Source organism: Toxorhynchites rutilus, chromosome 2 (assembly GCF_029784135.1).
Source record: "Toxorhynchites rutilus septentrionalis strain SRP chromosome 2, ASM2978413v1, whole genome shotgun sequence".
Taxonomy (NCBI): domain Eukaryota; kingdom Metazoa; phylum Arthropoda; class Insecta; order Diptera; family Culicidae; genus Toxorhynchites; species Toxorhynchites rutilus.
In genome coordinates, this window is record NC_073745.1 from 277539134 (window position 1) to 277559175 (window position 20042).

Genomic DNA, 20042 nt, shown 5'->3' on the forward strand with positions numbered 1-20042 from the left:
AAACGCATATAGCTCATATAGATGGAATTGTTGATGCCACCTGGATAATGATCGATGCGGTGTACAATGGAGTGTTTCTATTTTGGTCTAGAATCAATTTTATAAGATCATTCAACAACTGGAGCCATCACAATCTCTCGGTGACTTGACCAACCAGTTACTGCGTCAGATGAACTGCTTCCGTTTCGTTGTCAGCATAATTGTTTTCGTTGTTTTCAAGTGGACTGTATTCGCTATCGGCACCAACAATCATGTTGAAACAGACTTGTGCACTTGTTTGTTATCGGTGTTATGTCTACGCTTGATTTCCGTCCTAGAGCACGGAATTGAATACCACTTGCTCAACTTATTGTTTTCAGTGAAATCAACTATGCCGTAAGCTTGCAGCAGTTGGGTCAGTTTTCAGCCAAGTACCGTATTGTTACTTTATGCAGATTCTTCAAACTATCATTTTTCCCCATCCTTACTTATTTTCTCGTTATCCTTCACTCCCTCCAGAGCGATGAAAGAAAGAGAACTAAAAGTTTATCTTTAACCCTGCTATAAGGCTTGGGAGGAAACTTCTATTTTCTCGTCCAACCTGGAACGAGTAACTCAAGTAGTGGCTGTAAGAAAGAAGAATCTTGAAAACATCCTACACAAGAGATTCATCGTAGCGATTGCCATCAATGGTTGCCTCTAGCAGTGAAGCTGGACCAGATGGGTTCTGTGGGTACAACAACCTTTCAAGTGAGGGAAGGAAATAAGAAAGAAAAACACGAAATGAATAACATTAATTGAAAACACCGTTGGTGTTGTGGAGAGTTTAGCTATCCAGTGGGTCCCCCGTACCAGAGATGTCAGGTTTGAAGACATTTCTTCATTTGACTTACTGTGAAGACATTTGTTTTTGTGAAAACATTTTGAAGACATTATGAAATATGTTGAGACACTTCAGTAAGATAGCGTACGTGGGTTTTTGAGAGATATTATTTCCATGGAATTCTAGTTATTGACCAAAAATATTATCAAAAGAAGTAGGGCTTTTGTCTCAGTGTCATTCGTTCGCTTTTTTATCAGTGTTATTTGTTTATTTTTGTTCTTAGTAATCAACTAAAATTTTCGTCTCGGGGTCATTCACTTGCTTGTTTCAAACTTTTCAAGCAAAAAACAGGAAGTGGGTTATATCTATGGTATAACCGCAAGGGTGACGTAGGACTATCGTTGATTTAGAGATCATTTGTTTGAAGTTGAATCTAAATCTATTCTGAATGAATGAATAAATGAATATTTGGGGGACTTCGAAAACAAGAGCGTTACGTTGGAGGCACAAGGTTTTATGCATCCAATATAGGATACGAAAAACCTTGTTCTGAAGAATAATCTTCAGAAGCTTTCCTGCTAACTGTACTTGATTGACAAATCACAAACCCAAATGTATTATATGGATATTTTATGGATAGAAAACATTAAAATAAACTCTATCGCTTGAATGTAATTTTCAATTCCAAGGGGAACTGGCAGATTATTTTTAGTAACGATTAGATATTTCCACATTTTCCTCGATACTGGAAGCCCACCAGTGGTTAATGCTAGTTCGATAACCATCTGTTAATAGCACTTGCTTGAAACATATTTGGTCACAGTGTTACATGAATAGAAAACATTCGAATAAGCTCTTTCACATGAATATATTTTTAAATTCCCAGAGGAACTGGTAGATTATTTTCCGGATCTTTCTCGATGCTGAATGGCATCCAAACGGAAAGAATTCCGTGCGTGTATGTGTGTGTGTAGCGGCTGCTTCGATGGTCACCTTTTCTTCTCCTGAAGGATCGGCTTCTCTGTGCTCCCTCACAGTTTCAAACAAACTGCTCGCGTTTCAGGGCAGATCTCGATCCTTCGCTGTCCAGCACCCTCAGCAACAATGTTGTCTTGTCGATGTCCTCACGAAAAATGAATGCGTCTCATTTTTTTTTCACTTAAATTCTTTTTATTTCTTAATTTGGTTTACATTATAATATAATACTACATTTCAAGTGATCAGCCTAGGGTTCTACATCTTAAAATTGCAATGTCAAGTTCTGTAAAGATTTTCATCATACACATTATCCGTTTGTTTCATATTCCTATTGTAAAATCGTGCCTAAACTTTTCTAGTTTGATGCGTCTCACCACCAGAATATCGCTTAAGTATGCTTTTTGTGTGTGATTGAATCGAGAGAAGGCGTGGTTTACGATGGCAATTTGGAAGGCAAACTAGAGGGGAATGAACTCTCTGAGCTCGGAACTTTCGGCGACTGAGCAATAATCGATTGCGGGCGCATACAATATTGAATACGGAAATATCCTACTGATGAGGAAGAATAATCTTCAGAAGCTATCTTGTTAATTGCGATTGATTGAAAAATCACAAAACCAAATGTATTTGGTCACAGTGTTACATGGATAGAAAACATTCAAATAAACTCTTTCACATGAATGTATTTCTAAATTCCCAGAGGAACTGGCAGATTATTTTCCAGAAATGATTAGATCTTTCCGGAACTTTCTCGATGCTGAATGGAAAGCCAAACGGAAAGAATTCCGCGCGTGTATGTGTGTGTAGCGATGTCTTCCCGGGCAACCGTTTGTGGCATCACTCTCCTCCTGATGGATTCCCTTCTGGCCTAGGGTGCACAAACAGGCTCTTGGTGACACCGTTCATCCGCGCTTTCGTGATAAACGAAGAGCTTCACCACAACAGCGACAACATACTCCCATCGCTGTTCAATTAGAACTGAGTGGATTTCCGAGCGGCGCTCGCTAATATACCGATTGGTGATTTCAATAGCTTGTTTTGAAAGCAATTTTAAGACTATTGAAACAAGTTTTTGGAACAGAAAGTAACAAGTATAGAACGCGTAGACATTTTATCTTTCGAATGAAATGTTTATCATACCATTTCGTTCAGTTGTTTAAGAGTTATTAACGCTCAAAATCTCGGTCTCCGGCGTAACGCTTTCGTTTTCGAAACTTTGATTTTACACCCCGGTATAGAAATGAAAGACGTAGTCCTACGTCAAAAACCACAAGCATATAGAATGAGTTCAACAACAAAGCGACTTCCACTTCAAATTCTGGAGAACTTCAAGCGACCTGAATACATATTTACCCTCATTCCGGTACACGATCGGCGATTGGTTTCCAATCCGATCGAGTTCGTAAAGTTTGCATTGTACCTGTTCGCCTCAAATCCTAAAGGGCGGTGAATTTCAAATTCGAACTTTCATCGCAGCAGTCAGACAACTGTGAAACCAAAACAACAACAAAAACGGCAAATGGTTTTAAAAGTTATAGAAAATTGCAGAAAATTATTTTTTGCGCATTCGTCTACATTTAAATTAAAGGTAAAACCATGAAAAATTATATAGATTTCGATTTACAATTTTTCTCATTGATTTTTAGAGCGGTAAGTGACCTTTCCCATGAGGATGCTTGGTTGAGAAACTTTTTATACAGTGCTATAAACTGCGCCACGAACGCTTCCAGATGGAATATATGTTTGTTTCTTTGCTGCATCCAGTGTTCATACTGTCCGGCAAAGTGCAACGTTTGCATTTTTCGATATTGCTCGTATAGCCGTTCCCTCACCGCTCCCAGCTTCTGTGGACTTTGCTCGAGGACAAATTGATTGGCGGTTTCTCGGAGGAATGCTTATCAGTCGATTTGTGGCACCTCCTGGTTCACCGTAAACGGATACTGTTGTACCTTGCAAGCTTCCTTAGCGGTAATTCTTTTCTTCCTTTGCTGAAATGCGAATAGTGCTGTTACATTTAAGAAAGAAACAAATGACAATCTTACATGTTTTTTAGAATATCCTCCTCAGATGGAGCTGTTAATCTTATTCCCAAACAACTTCTAACCGCGGGAATAACCCGCGAAGTATGATTGACGCACAGAATCAATCTGCACGTAGACACCTACTTTTCCATGGTTCTTAGCGCATGCTGTGCATCTTTGGGCAGCTCATCCACCTCGGACAAGACGATCGTCTTAAATTCCCTCTGCCCGCTGGGATCAATCTGCTGCGTCTGAGCAATTTGCTTGATCAAATCCGTCACGACCACCCTGTCATATATACCGGCATTCGATGGATTCACCTCGATGTGGTAATTACTGTTGACGGTCATGGTTTCCACCTTCCGGCTCGAGGGCGTTCCACCCCCGGTCCGTAAAGTTCCCGCAGCAGACACATGATGCAAGTTTTCTTACCATGCTACGAAGATGCGGGAAATCTCTCTGGGAAAAAAATATTGATCAGATACGTAGCTTGCGTTTTGTGGTAGTCCAGTTCGGACAGCTCACGCGATTGGTAGTGCTCAACCCAGAGAGTACACAAAAATATTCCTGAACAAGAAAATTGTTTTTAAATCGATCTTTTTATACTCAAATGCGACAAGGCGCACAAAATCTAAACAGTGCTCTTTAGAAATTTAGTAAATGTCATCCCCTCCAGAGATGCCAGATGATTTTTCAGAAGGTCTTCGTCGAGAATATGAAATGTTGATGTGTATAAAAACCAGCCAGCTACCTTTTTAACCGTGAGAATAGTAAAGTGAAGTCTGAAAAAAGAGGTTGCTAGCACAGAGAACTAAGTCAAGCCATGTAGAAAAGAAATACTATATCCCTGTAGTCTGCAACAGGATAGTCTCCGACAAAAATTAAATATCAGTAAAATTGCGAACTTGTCTGCAAATTTGGCATCCTTGCAATGATGAAAAACAAATTTCGAAATAATTCGAAGTCGAACGGGTTGATAAATGTGCTTAATCGAAGTTGAACGGGTTACAAAATGCATTATTTTGCCAATTTCAAACCCGTTCGGGATCCGGAATAGAGGTGATTGTCTCTAGAAGACATTAGTTCATTTGCATTCGCGTGTTTTCATTATTTTGGACCTATATTTTACAATAAATTATGCTAGATCTTTCAAACGACCACTTCACGAATCGAAGATTTTCCGGTTACATACCGTTACGATAATTAGTTTCATGGATATGGTTTGAGTTACAAACGAAACTTCAAAGCAGAAATAAACAAATTGAGTTATCACAGTTCCGTTTTTGTAGACTAACTGAGGCGATATTCACTCAATCAACGATCTATCAAGACAATTATCATTCCTAAACTCATACAATTTAGTTGCAGTTGCGCAAAATATTCTTCGTTCACATTTATTGAAATAAACTTCAAAACCTTAAGGTAAGTTTAATGGAATGTGCTATATAATAATACCAATTAGAATAAACATTGAATAAGCTATCAAAGTTTGTTCAAAAGTAAGTTATGAATTTTAGTTTGCTCCGATATGTTTGTGAAGGCATTCGAAGACATTTTTTGTACCATGTGAAGATATTTGAAAAAATCACCTGGCATCCCTGCCTCGTACACTACCTCACTAAACCGCGACCAGTGTTGCCATACTAAAATCTGTGTTTTTGGTCTGAATTTTTTTTGTTTTGGTTTTTTCTCAGAAAATCTATATTAATATCTGTATCAAATTTCAAAGTCCAATTCTGAAGTACAATCTCAGCATTAGAATCATTGATTGATGCAATTATTATTGATACGAGGAAGTTTGTGATATACAAGTAAAGCTTGAAGCGAGTGAAAATGTAACAATTCAAAAACTAGAGAACTGTCAACGCTCAAAAAAGAGACATAAAGTTGTTATGATGCTTGAGCATAAATTTTTTGAGATCCTGCTCAAAATTTCCATCTGATCTCGCTACCTGCGATGTTATATGCTTTTCTGGGCCTATACTGCCGTTCTACGCATAGTTGTCCCATGTTACTTTTTGACAATTTTGACTTTTCTTCATAAAACGTTGTTTTTATACATAATCTTACGGAAAACACAAAAAACATATAGTTTGTTCCCAGCTTTTAAAAAAAACAACATCAAGCTAAATTGTTCCATGTTGATATTCTATTCATAACTGTCCCACCATGTATTTTTATGGATCCATATCGAATAAATCGGTTCAATTACAAGAATTTCATGTCACATTTTCAGCAGGGCTAATGCACTCATTTCTGGTTTGGAAGAACGAACTAATTCTCAAACAAATAAGAAAAAGTTTAACAGAAAACGTGTACACCTTGTTAGCGAAAGCGAAGGTTATTCTGCGAAGGTGTTGCAAATCACTCATTTCTTCATAAAACGATGTTTCTATGCATAATCTTTCGGAAAAACACCAAAAAAAAATTGTATTTCAAAAAACAACATCAAGTTCAATTGTTCCATGTTGGTATTCCAGGCATAACAGTCCCACCATGAATTTTTAAACCTTTAATCAACCATGATTGTTTCAGTGAGGGGATTTCATCACATTTCATTATACAATAGTATAGTGCATATAAAAATTGTAATGGGTTGTATCTAGGACACGTATCAGTTGCTCGTTATTGGCAGCTCTGTTCGAGAATGCACACAAATCGGCAGAACAAATGTATGGGAAAATGAGAATGTTTCCAGTTTTCATTAATTTAAACTGTTTAGGTATTAGGGAATTTTACTGTATAGTATATCAAACGAATCCTAGAGAATTTCCGATTCTATTGGTGTGCAAAGTATCAGAATTTATTGGCTGTGAAAATAGTTATTAACGTTAATTTTATTTCACAAAAACGTGACCTAGAATAAAATTCATTGAAGGCGATTTGACGCTGATAAATATCGCCTTCAATTGCACCTACCTTTGCCAATGAGTCAGCCCTCTCGTTACCCGGAATTGAGCAATGTGAAGGGACCCAGACAAAGGTAATGACATAACAGTGTCTTGATAAAGCACTCAACATTTCTCGTATTCTCTCAAGAAAGTACGGCGAGTGCTTCTCCGGCCTCACTGAACGGATAGCTTCGACAGAGCTAAGACTATCCGTTACAATGTAATAGTGTTCAACAGGTCGTGAGGCGACGCTGCCCAGCGCCCAATTGTTACCAATTCAGCAATATACACTGAGCAAGGATACTGAAGACTGTGTGAGGTGCTAAAAAATTCGTTGAACACTCCAAATCCTGTGGATTCATTCATAGAGGACCCATCAAGTACATATTATCACAATTGATACGCCCATACTTTGCATTGAAGATCGTAGGAACGATCCCCGATCGATGATAATCTGGAATTCCATGGATTTTCTCTTTCATGAACAGATCAAAATGTACATATGAATTGATGTAGTCAGGAAAACAAAAAAGGTTAGGAGTATACGCAGAAGGATCAACCTGCATGGAGATGAATTCATGATATGAGCTCATGAATCCAGAATGAAAATTTAGCTCGATAAGCTGCTCAAAATTTCCGATCACCAATGGGTTCATAACCCAGTCTCAAGTTATAGTGCGTCAAAGATGGAGTCCACCAAGCAAGAAATTCGCCATATTTGACGTTTTTACTACCTGCGAGGTAAAACTGCAACGAAGGCGGCCGAAATAATTCGTGTAGCTTATGAACCCGATACTGTAACGATTCGCACAGCACAGCGTTGGTTTTATCGATTTCGTTCTGGTGTACTGGCTGTCGAAGATACACCCTGTACTGGTAGGCTAATCGTCGTGGAAACCGATAAAATCGTTGAAATCATCCAAGTAGACCGGCATGTGAGCACTCGCTCGATTGGCCAGGAACTGGGTATAGACCATAAAACCGATTGGAACCATTTGCAGAAGATTGGATTTTTTTGAAGAAGATGGTGACTGGTGATGAAAAGTGGATCACGTACGACAACCTAAAGCGAGAAAAGTCGAGGTCGAAGCGCGGTGAGCCGGCCCAAACCATCGCCAAACCCGGATTGACGGCCAGGAAGGTTTTGCTGTGTGTTTGGTGGGATTGGAAGGGAATCATCCACTATGAGCTGCTCAACTATGGCCAGACCCTCAACTTGGTTCTCTACTGTGAGCAGCTTGACCGTTTGAAGCAGGTGATTGACCAGAAGCGGCCAGAAATCATCAATAGGAATGGTGTTGTTTTCCACCAGCACAACGCTCGGCCTCACACATTTTGATGACACGCCAGAAGCTACGGGAGCTCGGATGGGATGTCCTATTGCACCCACCGTATAGTCCGGACCTGGTTCCAAGTGATTATCATCTCTTCCGGTCCATGCAAAACGCTCTTGGTGATACTAAGTTGGCCTCAAAAGAGGCTTGCGAAAACTGGGTGTCTGAGTTTTTTGCAAATAAGGAGGGGGGGTTTTATAAGAGGGGAATAATGAAGTTGCCTTCTAAATGGCTACAAGTTTGCGAAGAAAACGGCGCATATTTGACTTAAATTGAATAATTTTAAGTATGTCAAATAAAGCGTCAAATTTCGATCAGAAATACGACCCCAACCCTATATTAGAAAAAGTGATTTTCCATATGCTCTACATATAGTATAGTGAATAGTTATGCATTGCGGCCAACAGAACCATAAATCTTGCTTAAGGAATGAGCACTGCTATTTTTGGAAAACATGAAATCTCAATTCATATAATTCTTTATATTATACTTGAACATCGAGTATTAAAATAACTACCGAGCAAAAGTATACCTTCATGCAGATTATGTTGTGCTGTAATTTTTTAACAACGCGCAACAATATTCTGCTTTTCGATAAAAGAATAGTTCGTATCATCAACTTCAGAGCTCAAAGATAAACCCTAAATGCATCCTCCTCTCCTTCATCACTTTTACACCCGCTGGTGCTTATCAAACATCTCGTTCGCCAATTTTCTCCTCCGAGCATCCAGAACCCTTAGATTACTATATCCATTTACTCTCCGTATCTATGGGGGATTAAAAAGCAGATTGGCCAACCAGAAGGAAAGGTATGCACACACACACCCGATGAAATATATGAAACAAAGCTAAAGTGTAAATATCATCAAAACTACATACTTCTCCGTCCGAGGGTACAAATAGTGGGAAGCATTTGCTCCCATAAAACACTTCCGAAACGATCCAACGATTTTCCCAACTATTGAGAGCGAATAGCATAAACCACCCCCGATCCCAGCACCCTCGACGGTATCGTTTGGTTCAAATCGCATAAAAAATAGCAATGGATTAATATTCGCTTGCCCAGCCGTTTGCTAGATCGCTCCGTCGCTCCTCATTTTGGGATCCCGTTCGCAAACGAAGGATCTGTCGCAGAGATTACGGGGAATGCTCGCTGGCCACTGGCAGCAGTGTAACGTATGCGTCGTTCGTAATAAGATATGGAGGGGGTAAGGATATTCTGTGGTTCACAAAAAGCTGATGCCACCGGATGGACGAAATTATGTGTGACAGTAAATCCCACCGATGGAAGAGACAGACAGACTGCCAGGATGATCCATACACATATTCCCAACTTTCGAGGCGGTGGACCGTTAACATTCTGGTGAAGCTTTTACTCTAACGAGTCCTGCACAGTTTTATTACGGTATGAGCTCAACGTTGCTATCAAATCATTACGGAGGCAGTGTTGCCTGAGAGGAACTTGTTTTCATCGCATTCCAACGGAACACGATGTAGTAATCGATGATGAGTCTTCGGAGATAAAAACTCCCTCCACATCTGTGGTTCTTCTTATGAGGGATAATGATTGCCGAAAAAAATGCCAGCCCGGCCATTCGGTCAATGTCTTATCCACTATTCATTTTCTGCAACACACAATGTTGCAAAGCGATTGCCTATCTTAATGTCGAGCGATTTATTCGATAAAATTGGTATCTGCAAGTCCGTTCATGTGAGTGAGTTGCCCAAGGATTCACGCTTTCCTAAACTCAAGGGCGGGGGGCTGCATTGTGGGGTGTCCATCCAAGAAGGATTAGAACGATGTGCTAAGGCAAGCTGATTGCCGGGTCGTTCATGATTTGGAGTGTGTGTATGCTGCTTATGGGTAAATGCCTGGATTTTTACTCCTTTGCAGATACAAGAGTATTCCTGAGTGAGTCGTAAAACGAATGCTCGAACGGTAATAACAGCAGCAGCACTGTGGTACCATATCACTTCGTCGGTAGCACTTCTCGGGGCTGCTGATAGAGAGAAATGGCATACACAACGCCGCAGTCCTTGCGAAAAATGGTAGCAGAAAAATTCCAAGACTGAATTGTTGCCGATGATAAGTGTTAGCGGTGATGAGGTCATTCTTATCGTTGCGCGCTTGATCATTTCTCTCGGCACATTTTTATAACCACAGCAATTGTGTGTGGTAAGCGCATTGTGGATAAGAAATAAAGATTAAAGACGTCGATAAACGATGTTTCTTATAGCATTATAGTTTTCCAAATCGCTAGGGAATTTTGAGATTATGATGACCCATTGTTAGAAATAGCTTTCAAGCAACAAATGCCACCTTCAAACCAGCTGAACTTCTTGTCAAATATGATAGGTACTTCACCAATAACTACGCAGATCAAATTCAAAATTTTCACCCTCCAATCGAATCACTTCTCTTCCCGCTGAAACCTGTGATTTGCCAAAAAAAAACCAAGCGTTCAAATCACTCGACAGGCGAAAAATAATTTACACGGATGCTTCAATCCAGATTTCCCGCCGATGTTTTCCCTGCTTATTCTCCCTCCGTTCCGCAACGGAAAGTCATTCTTTCATTCAAATTCAACCGTTCACACCCTTACTGTTCGCCACATTTTTTCCTCCGATTCACGGGAAATCTTTCAGGACCGTTTAAACCAGAACCAAGCCAGTCGAGCGCGAACACACAATCAGACGCACACACACAGCCATCCCCACAGAGTGCTTATCTGAGCTGTTCCTTCGTTTATGTTTTTTCCTCTTTTCGGCCTAAACTGCTGAATAGGTTTTCTTTTCCTTTGCCACTTGAGCGGAACGAATCCTGTCCGAAACCGGTGTTCCGATGATGACGTTTGGGGGAAAAAAGAATTGAATTCATCGGATTCTACGTATCAGCACTCCCCGAGACTGTGGCAGCAACGGCAACACTTCGCCGTATTATGACGAGACACGTGGAATGATGCGCAAGAGTGGCCCAAAAGCCACAATCTACGGCTATGCGGTTGCTCGCTTCTTTATTTTTAAGAGGCTTTAAACTTTGCAGTTCATTCGCCTCTAAAATTCGACTCTGCGGTGTTTTCAAATTATTCTTAAAGCTTTTGTAATTGTCAAGAAATATGAAAAAAAAAATCGGTTATTGAATCTACTGAACTCTACTTTCAATGACGGACAAAACAATAATTACAGAACAGAACTGATCTGTTTGAGGAACAAATTTTGTGAAAAATTGCCCACAAGACTTCCATCAATCCACGTTGGATAATTTCTAGCGCGCTCTATCATTTATTTGGAGTATTGACATATGAAAACCGGATGCTGAAAGTGAAGCTTTAGTTATATAACCTTTAGTTTGGGGAAATAGATTTAAGTAAGTATAACAATGTTAAATGGAAATTTAGTGTTTTTTTTAAATAGACATTAGAATGGAAAGTGTTATATTCACTTGCTGTTATAATGTAGTGAAGAAGAAAGAGATATACAGGGTAACTTCGATATAACGTACATTTTACATTCAAAATTCTAGTATCGAATTGTACGTTATATCGAAGCATAATAAAGAACTCCGAAACGTACCTTTTATTACTTTTTTGTGTTGCTGTTTGAGTAAGGTTGTTGAATAAGTTCAACTAGAAGACTAAACCAATCTTTCTTATGACGTTTTTCTTCGCACTCTTGATTAAAGTTTGATTCATTTAGAATCCGGAATCACAAAACAGTTGTATTTCGGGATTGATTAAAGGTAGAAAACATTTTTAGAATAAAAATACAGATAATTTATTGTTATTTCAGAAAAAAAATATTCAAGAAAATATTGCTTTAGACTTTGAAAATTTGTACGTTATATCGAGGGTACGTTATATCAAAGTTCAACTGTACAGAAATTGCACACCAAATCAGCAGAAGAACGGTCGAATTTGACGGGACCCTCTCAATTTTTTTTTTTTTTTGAAACCTATGGTGGCAGAAATACAAAATCACAATTTTCATTATTTTCATTATTATTTTATTACTAATGATTTTCTATAAGCAGCCATTCCATGCCAAACCGATATAGTGGTTCTCAGATCTCGTGGAATGTGGAAATTGTGTTCTTTGTCGCAAACCATCATCATTTTTTAATTTTTTGTTAGGGTGACCATTTCCATTTTAGGGTGGTCCGAAAAATCAAATTTTTTCACTTTTTTGAAAAAGTGACTTTTTTTAAAAAAAAAATCATAACTTTCGAACTACTGAACCGATTCAGATAAATGACATATCAATATATATTATCAATATAATATACCCTATGCAAAATATTAGCTCATTCGGACTTCATTTACTGATGTCAAAACGTTCAAATTTGAGTTTTTTTTAAACAAAAAATTACCAAAAATCGAGGTTTTAAAAAAAATGTTGATGCCAAATGTCTTAAAATTGCATTACTCGTAAAAATTTACAGTTATCTGGTTTTTTTTTTGTAAAAAAAAAAGATTTTTTTGCACTTGGTCGTTTTTCCGCCTGCAAAATCAATTTTAGAAAAAAAAAAAACAAATTTTTTGAGATAAATGTAAATCTCAACGTGTCATGCAATTTTAAGACATTTGGCATCAATTTTTTTTTCCAGTGATCTTTCGGTTTTAAAAAAAACTCAAATTTCAACGTCTGCGGCACCAGTAAATGAAGTCCGAATGTGCTAATATTTTTTATAGAGTATATTATTGTACAAATCAACATTTCGTAGCAAGTTCCAAATGAAAATCGAGATAACTATTTTTATTGGCATCCAAAACCATACTTTTCGTTTGGTATTCCGAAAAAAAACTAAGTCCCAGGGTGCCGATTTCTGACAAAAAAAAAATTCGAGATGACACTAGATCTTGAAAGTTTCATGCCATTTTAAGACATTTGACACCAAACATTTTTTTTTCGAAAACCCCGATTTCGTTTATTCCTCCCTTGAGTGATTTTTCAATTTTCAAAAAACTCAAACTTTGACCGCTTTGCGCCACACTTCCTTAAGTCCGATTGAAATTTGGCCAACACAAAAATTCATAACCTTTGATCAGATGATTCAGATTCAGATTCAGATGATTCAGATGATCGACTCATAAAATTAAAGCTAATTAGATAGTCTTTCTTGAAAAATATTAGCCTTGCGAACAAAATGGATTTTTTACAGAATTATTTATTGTATTAGTTTTTTTATAGTTTACACGGTTTCGGGACCAAGGATGCTAAATTTTTCTATATTTTTTCCTGAAAGCTGAGGTATTTTTATATAACCCAAAAATCAGAGATGTGTTATTTTTCGTTTTTAAGTTATGATTTTTCAAAGTTAACATGTTTTCAGTCTTTGTTCAATATTTCTATGCGACTAGACTGGATGTATGCAACTAAAATTCAATTAACTGGCAAATGTGTTTTCCCAAGAAGGCTAGCTAATTGGCTTTAATTTGATATATCGATCATCTGAATAGGTCCAGTAGTTCAAAAGTAATAATTTTTTGAACAAAGTCATTTTTGGAAAAAAAGTGAAAAATGATTTTTTAGACCATCGGTTGACTTTGAAAAATCATAACTCAAAAACGAAAAAAACGCCTCTCTGGTTTCTACATATATTATGTCAAAAATCCTCAGTTTTTCAGAAAAAATATAAAAAATATAGCACCATTGGTCCCGAGACTATCAATACATTAAAAAACCAATACAATCAATAATAACGAGAACAAAATTAAAATTTTTCTGGTGTAGTATTTTTTTCAAAAAAGATGATTGGTGATTGGCTTTAATTTGATATGTCGATCATCTGAATCGGTCTAGTAGTTTGAAAGTAATGAATTTTAAAAAAAGTCATTTTTGGAAAAAGGAGGGTAAAGTTGATTCTTCGGACAACCCTAGAAATGGAAATGGCACCCCTAGTGAAAAAATAAACAAAATGGATCTCTGAGAAAATCTGAGAACCACTGTATCGGTTTAGCATGAGATGTATGTATATATAAATCGAACACAAATTTCTGCATAAATCGATAACTAATCAAGCAAATGGAGTCAAATTTGGCATGTAAGAATTTTAGGGTACAAGAAATCTTTCAATGATGGCTTGATACCCCTCCCTGTGCCTGGAGAGGGGAGAGGCCATATACAAATGAAGCACATATTTCAACCAGAGTTGACTATTGAAAATTTACTGAAAACTGTGAAGGAAAATGAAAAACTCGGAAAATTTTATTCCCATATGTATCTACAATTACATCGCGATAAGGTAACAAAATTGATCTTTATTTGAAAGTGGAAACGGATTTTTAGGTGAAAAAACTCACTCATATCTTCTGTTTATAAAAATGAAAAAGGGTCGCCAAACGTGTTAGTAAGCGCAAACTCGAGGAAAGAATCGTCTGATTTGAGCTGTCTTTATTTTATCATATTTTCTGTATCAAACATGTATTCCATATAACAGAGAAACATGTTGTGTGCAAGTGATTAAAACATCTTTCCGTGTGTCGGAAAAATAATTGAAAAATAAATGAAAAATATAATGACGAGTTATGGTAGAAGAACTAGGAAATTCATAGGAAAAGGGAACTGTAAAGGGTCAAAAGGTAATCAGAAAAAAGAAGAGTTCTGGGATTGTACCAACGAATGTCCGCTTAGTAAGAAAAAAATGAATGTTTTGAAGTATTCATATGAAAAAAACAATTTTGAGCGGGACGAAGCTCACCGGGTCAGCTAGCAGTAATTTAAATAGGTCATATAATAATTAAAACTGTTATTTGGGGTAGATGCGTCAAAATCTGCCGGAAGGTAGTTGAGAAAAGCAAGGTACATTTTTGTTTATTCGATAGTGGGAATTGAGATGAAAACTTGAAAAATCAAAAAAAAAATCTAATCGGGCCGAAATGAAGAGAGTTGGGTTGGTGAAACAAGGTTGACGACCTAGACCACCGATGTAAACAAAATGAGCAAGTGGAAGACCATGGCCAACATTTAAAAAAAATGAGCCGGGAAAAGGTCATGGACTAAAAAAAATCTTTTGTAGCATGTTAGATTTAATTCTGCGCGAACCTTTATAATACGCATCATTAGTACGAGTTGAAAGCTGTGGTGATATAGGTGAGGTAGTAGGTGATATTTTTTCGTAGCAATACAGTTGCATAGTTACTTGTTATTCCAGCAAAAGACCGTCAAAAGAATGGTTCAGTTTGGTTTTCCGTCCAGTCACTTCAAGAGAAAATATACGAAATCAAGACCTTTGTAGAGAATTGTATCCTGCCTTTTATTTCCAACCAACGAACCAGGAGAGAAAAAACATCACCTTTGAACTTTTGAATTTTGTGTCTCCCGAACCTCATTGTGGTGTATTTTGCGAAATGGTCTTGGGCTACATCTTTACAAGATCAAATTGACTCGGGAACTAAAACCACTTGATCATATGGAGCGCTGAAACTTCTCCAAATGGGCTCTGGCGAATCTTGAAGAAAACGATGATTTTCATCACAAAATCATCTTCAGCGATGAGGCTCATTTCTGGCTAAATGGTTTTGTTAACAAGCAAAATAAGCGTGATTTGTCCAATAACGTTTCTCTACAGCAATGGAAAACATGAAGATCACTTGCTTCTTATCCTACCTATGAATAAAATCATATCACATAATTGCTTGTTTATCTGTATTGCTACCTATTTTTTACCTGCCACAATCGGTAAGTTTTAGACAAAAAAAACTCCCTGCATTTGTTATATAAAAAGGCAACTATTCTCGAGGAAGTTACATTCCATTCGATATTGACACGATTCATACGTCTTAGTCATTTAGTCAACATATACTCTACAAAGTCATCATGAGCACAACTAGAAATTTTATTATCGACACACCTTGGTTTTTCATAGTGAAGGAAAAAACAAAGAACGTGAAAAACTATGAAAAACTCACCATGGATGTCCTTTTCAAAAAACCATCCAACGATTACGCTCACGAATCCTACAATCCCTACTCGCGTAGCATAGCGTTTCATGATTTTATAAGTTATGTGAAAAGAAGTAAGTGTCATACCGTATATGTTTTGCTCCTTTTTCTCATATTCTAAATTATGTAATGTTCAATCACCGATCACCAATAACCGTTGTTTTTTTTTTCATTTCCAGGACTATCAGTAAAATCTACGGATCAGCTGCAGATAGATTATCTGTCCAGGAGACCAACAAAACGGTGCAGTACCGGTATAGTACCTGCGTCCACACTGACTCCCGCTCTGTTCGAAGAATGCGTAAACGAAATTCAAACGGCCACCAAACTATTTCGGGGTGATCTCTTCACGATCACCATTTATTGTCTTCGAAAGACACGTTCCTTTGCTGCAAGCAAGAACTCGTCAAACACAGCAGCAATGCAACGCAAAATCAAGCAATTCAATAGTACTAAGTTTTGAGTGATTATTTTAGCGCTTTAGCAAGCCTTCGTACCATACTGTCCTTCCCTGCATTAATCATATTTGATGTAAATTGTTTTAATTGATATTTTTATGAATTCCCTTGACGCGCACTAGACCTTGTTTATTGTTTGAATAAAATATGAAAATTGTAGATCCTCGCACAAGAAACTACCATTTATGAATGTGTTTCGTCCACATATACCTTAAAGGGTGTGTCACATCAAATTGCATCACGGAAAAAACGCTTTAGAAATTTGCCCAGTAGACCGATCCTTTTGAAAATTTTAGACAGTAAAATAAAAACTATTAAACAACTTTTGGCATTTTCTTTTTATCCATACTTCGAGCCCAAGCCCGTATGCTCGCACCTTCCTCTTTACCCCGTCCATAAGGTTCTGTACAACGTCAGGTTGTAGTTTTTTTTGAACAGAAATCCATTTTCTCTTGAAGTCCGCCTCCTATTTGACAACTTTTGGGTTCTTCCGGAGGGCCTGCTTCATAATCGCCCAATATTTCTCTATTGGGCGAAGCTCCGGCGCGTTGGGCGGGTTCATTTCCTTTGGAACGAAGGTGACCCCGTTGGCTTCGTACCACTCCAACACGTCCTTTGAATAGTGGCACGAAGCGAGATCCGGCCAGAAGATGGTCGGGCCCTCGTGCTGCTTCAATAGTGGTAGTAAGCGCTTCTGTAGGCACTCCTTAAGGTAAACCTGCCCGTTTACCGTGCCGGTCATCACGAAGGGGGCGCTCCGCTTTCCGCAAGAGCAGATCGCATGCCACATCATGTACTTTTTGGCAAACTTGGATAGTTTCTGCTTGCGAATCTCCTCCGGAACGCTGAATTTGTCCTCTGCGGAGAAGAACAACAGGCCCGGCAGCTGACGAAAGTCCGCTTTGACGTAGGTTTCGTCGTCCATTACCAGGCAATGCGGCTTCGTCAGCATTTCGGTCTACAGCTTCCGGGCTCGTGTCTTCCCCACCATGTTTTGCCTTTCGTCGTGGTTAGGAGCCTTCTGAACCTTGTATGTACGCAGGCCCTCCCGCTCCTTGGTCCGCTGGACGAATGAACTTGACAAATTCAGCTTATTGGCGACATCCCGGACCGAACTTCTCGGATCACGTCTAAACTGCTTAACTACGCGCTTGTGATCTTTTTCACTGACGGAGCATCCATTTTTGCCGTTCTTCACCTTCCGATCGATGGTTAGGTTCTCGAAGTATCGTTTTAGTACTCTGCTGACCGTGGATTGGACGATTCCCAGCATCTTACCGATGTTCCAATGTGACAACTCCGGATTCTCGAAATGAGTGCACAGGATTAATTCACGACGCTCTTTTTCGTTCGACGACATTTTTCCAAATTTACGAAAAATTGACAGTGAAGCATGGCCAACGTGATCTATACACTCTTATCTGATTATAAGGGAAAGCTGAAGATATAATTCCTAAAAATTAAATTTCTACAGCGTTTTTTTCCGTGATGCAATTTGATGTGACACACCCTTTAATTTAAATAGGATCCATCGAAAAAAAATGTTTTAACATTTTTCAATACTGATCTTCATGATCACAACAGAGTTGCCCAAAGTCTTTTTAATTTTCCCAAAATCAGCGACGCTTACGTCGCATTTGCCAAGAAACGAACTTAGCACAACGACAAATTCGGAAAACTTGAACACCGGTAGTGAATCGTCGAATATTGTAATCCTGAGGGTGTCATCTGTACGTTCATACTATCGCATTGGGGTGTTCAAAGTGTGTATCGCCGTCATCGATCGTACAATGCCATATTTTCATAGACTGATAACAATATCTTCAAAATACTACCACAAGCAACGAAAGAGACTAGAAGCCTATTCAACCCATTCTCGGATGTTCTATTTCCATCTAAATCAAAGAAATTATTCGCGCAAAATGTCAATTGAAGTCCTAGCTTCGCAGCAGCAGCAGCGTCAAGCAGATGATATAAACATCCCAGCGTGCCACCATACTAGGGCATCGTGAATTTCAGCACACCTCCACACCATGCAAACCCCTCACCATAAGAACATGTGAAGAAATGTTGCTGCAACACCACCCCCACCCCCACCCTTCCATTGTGACGGTGTCGTTTCTTCGCACTTGCGATGTGATTAAGTCAATCTCGACAACGGCGTTCCTTCACAAAGCGGCAACGAGTAGTACTTTTTATCGCCTTCGAAGTGTCCCGAAGTGGGTCCTCGTCGAACACTCACACTCGCGCCCGGTGAAAAGCAAGTACCCTCGCTCTGTAAAAGAGTCAACAATTCCCTGTGCCACAGCAGCAACACCATCGGTAGCAGCGAGGACTTTCTTCGTGTGAAAAGTGTACATATCTGTTGTGTATGGCGCAGCACATCATCATCTGTATATAGAGGTATGTGCGGAGAGGAGAAGTGCGTTTGTAACGGAAGTACCGTGGACCGGGGAAGAAGGGGCAGTGCGCGGGAAACTCTGTTTTTCACACTAAATTATGCAGGACGGTCGCTTTTGCTTCCATTGGCAAATTTCCGTTCCCCCAGCCGCGAAATGGGTAGGCTGCCCCGGTGACAGTATATATTTCAGCGAAATTTATACTTCATCAACATAATTCGGTAATATTCGAGGACCGTATCGACCTTTTTCCCGGGTAGATTGGCTGAGTGTGGCCAGAATGGTCCGTAGGCAAGTTGGTGCGGGGGATGCTCGGATAATTGAATATGAATTTCGAATGCAATTAAGTGATAGTTACGGCTCAGCTGCTCTCGGCACAAATATGTAACCGAAAAACCAACGCACGATGTAGCGTATTGGCTTTAATTTTTTTTCACACCATATACACAGAGATTTAAATCCACTTAAATAAAACAAAAATATTCGCATGCGTGCACATTTTGCCAAAAAAGTACCAGGAATCGGTCACACAAAATATTAGGCTGTCAAAAAAGTCCTGCGGTATTTTTTTTTTGAATTTTCATTTGTTTATAAAATTAGTTACAATCATCTGTTTTAAGTCAAATATGCGCCGTTTTGTTCGATGACTTGTTCCCAACGAGATGCCAACTTCATAATACCCCTGTTATAGAAGCTCGCTTCCTTATTGGCAAAAAACTCGGATAGCCAATTTTCACAGGCCTCTTTTATGGCTAACTTCTGACTACCCAGCTCGTTCGCCATGGACAAAAACAGGTGGTAGTCACTTGGTGCAAGGTCCGGACTATACGGCGGAGGCAAAAGAACCTCCCATCCGAGCTCCCGGAGCTTCTGGCGCGTCACCAAATAAGTGTGTGGCCTGGCGTTGTCCTGATGGAAGACAATGCGGCCTCTGTTTATCAAAGATGGCCTCTTCTTTATGAGTGCTACCTTCAAGCGGTCCAGTTGTTGGCAGTACAGGTCCGAATTGAGCGTTTGGCCATAGGGAACCAGCTCATAATAGATTATTCCTTGACAATCCCACCAAACACACAGCAGAACCTTCCTGGTCGTTAATGAGGGCTTGGCCACCGTCTGAGCCGCTTCAGCGGGATTCGACCACGACCGTTTGCGCTTCACGTTGTCGTAAGTGACCCACTTTTCATCGCCAGTCACCATCCGCTTCAGAAACGGGTCGATT

General features: G+C 39.0%; 1 pseudogene; it reads right to left on the minus strand.

Moving 5' to 3' along the window:
- Nucleotides 1-634: 634 nt before the first annotated feature.
- The window catches only part of LOC129766914 (replication factor C subunit 3-like), a 33253-nt pseudogene continuing 13845 nt past the window's right edge, over nucleotides 635-20042 (minus strand).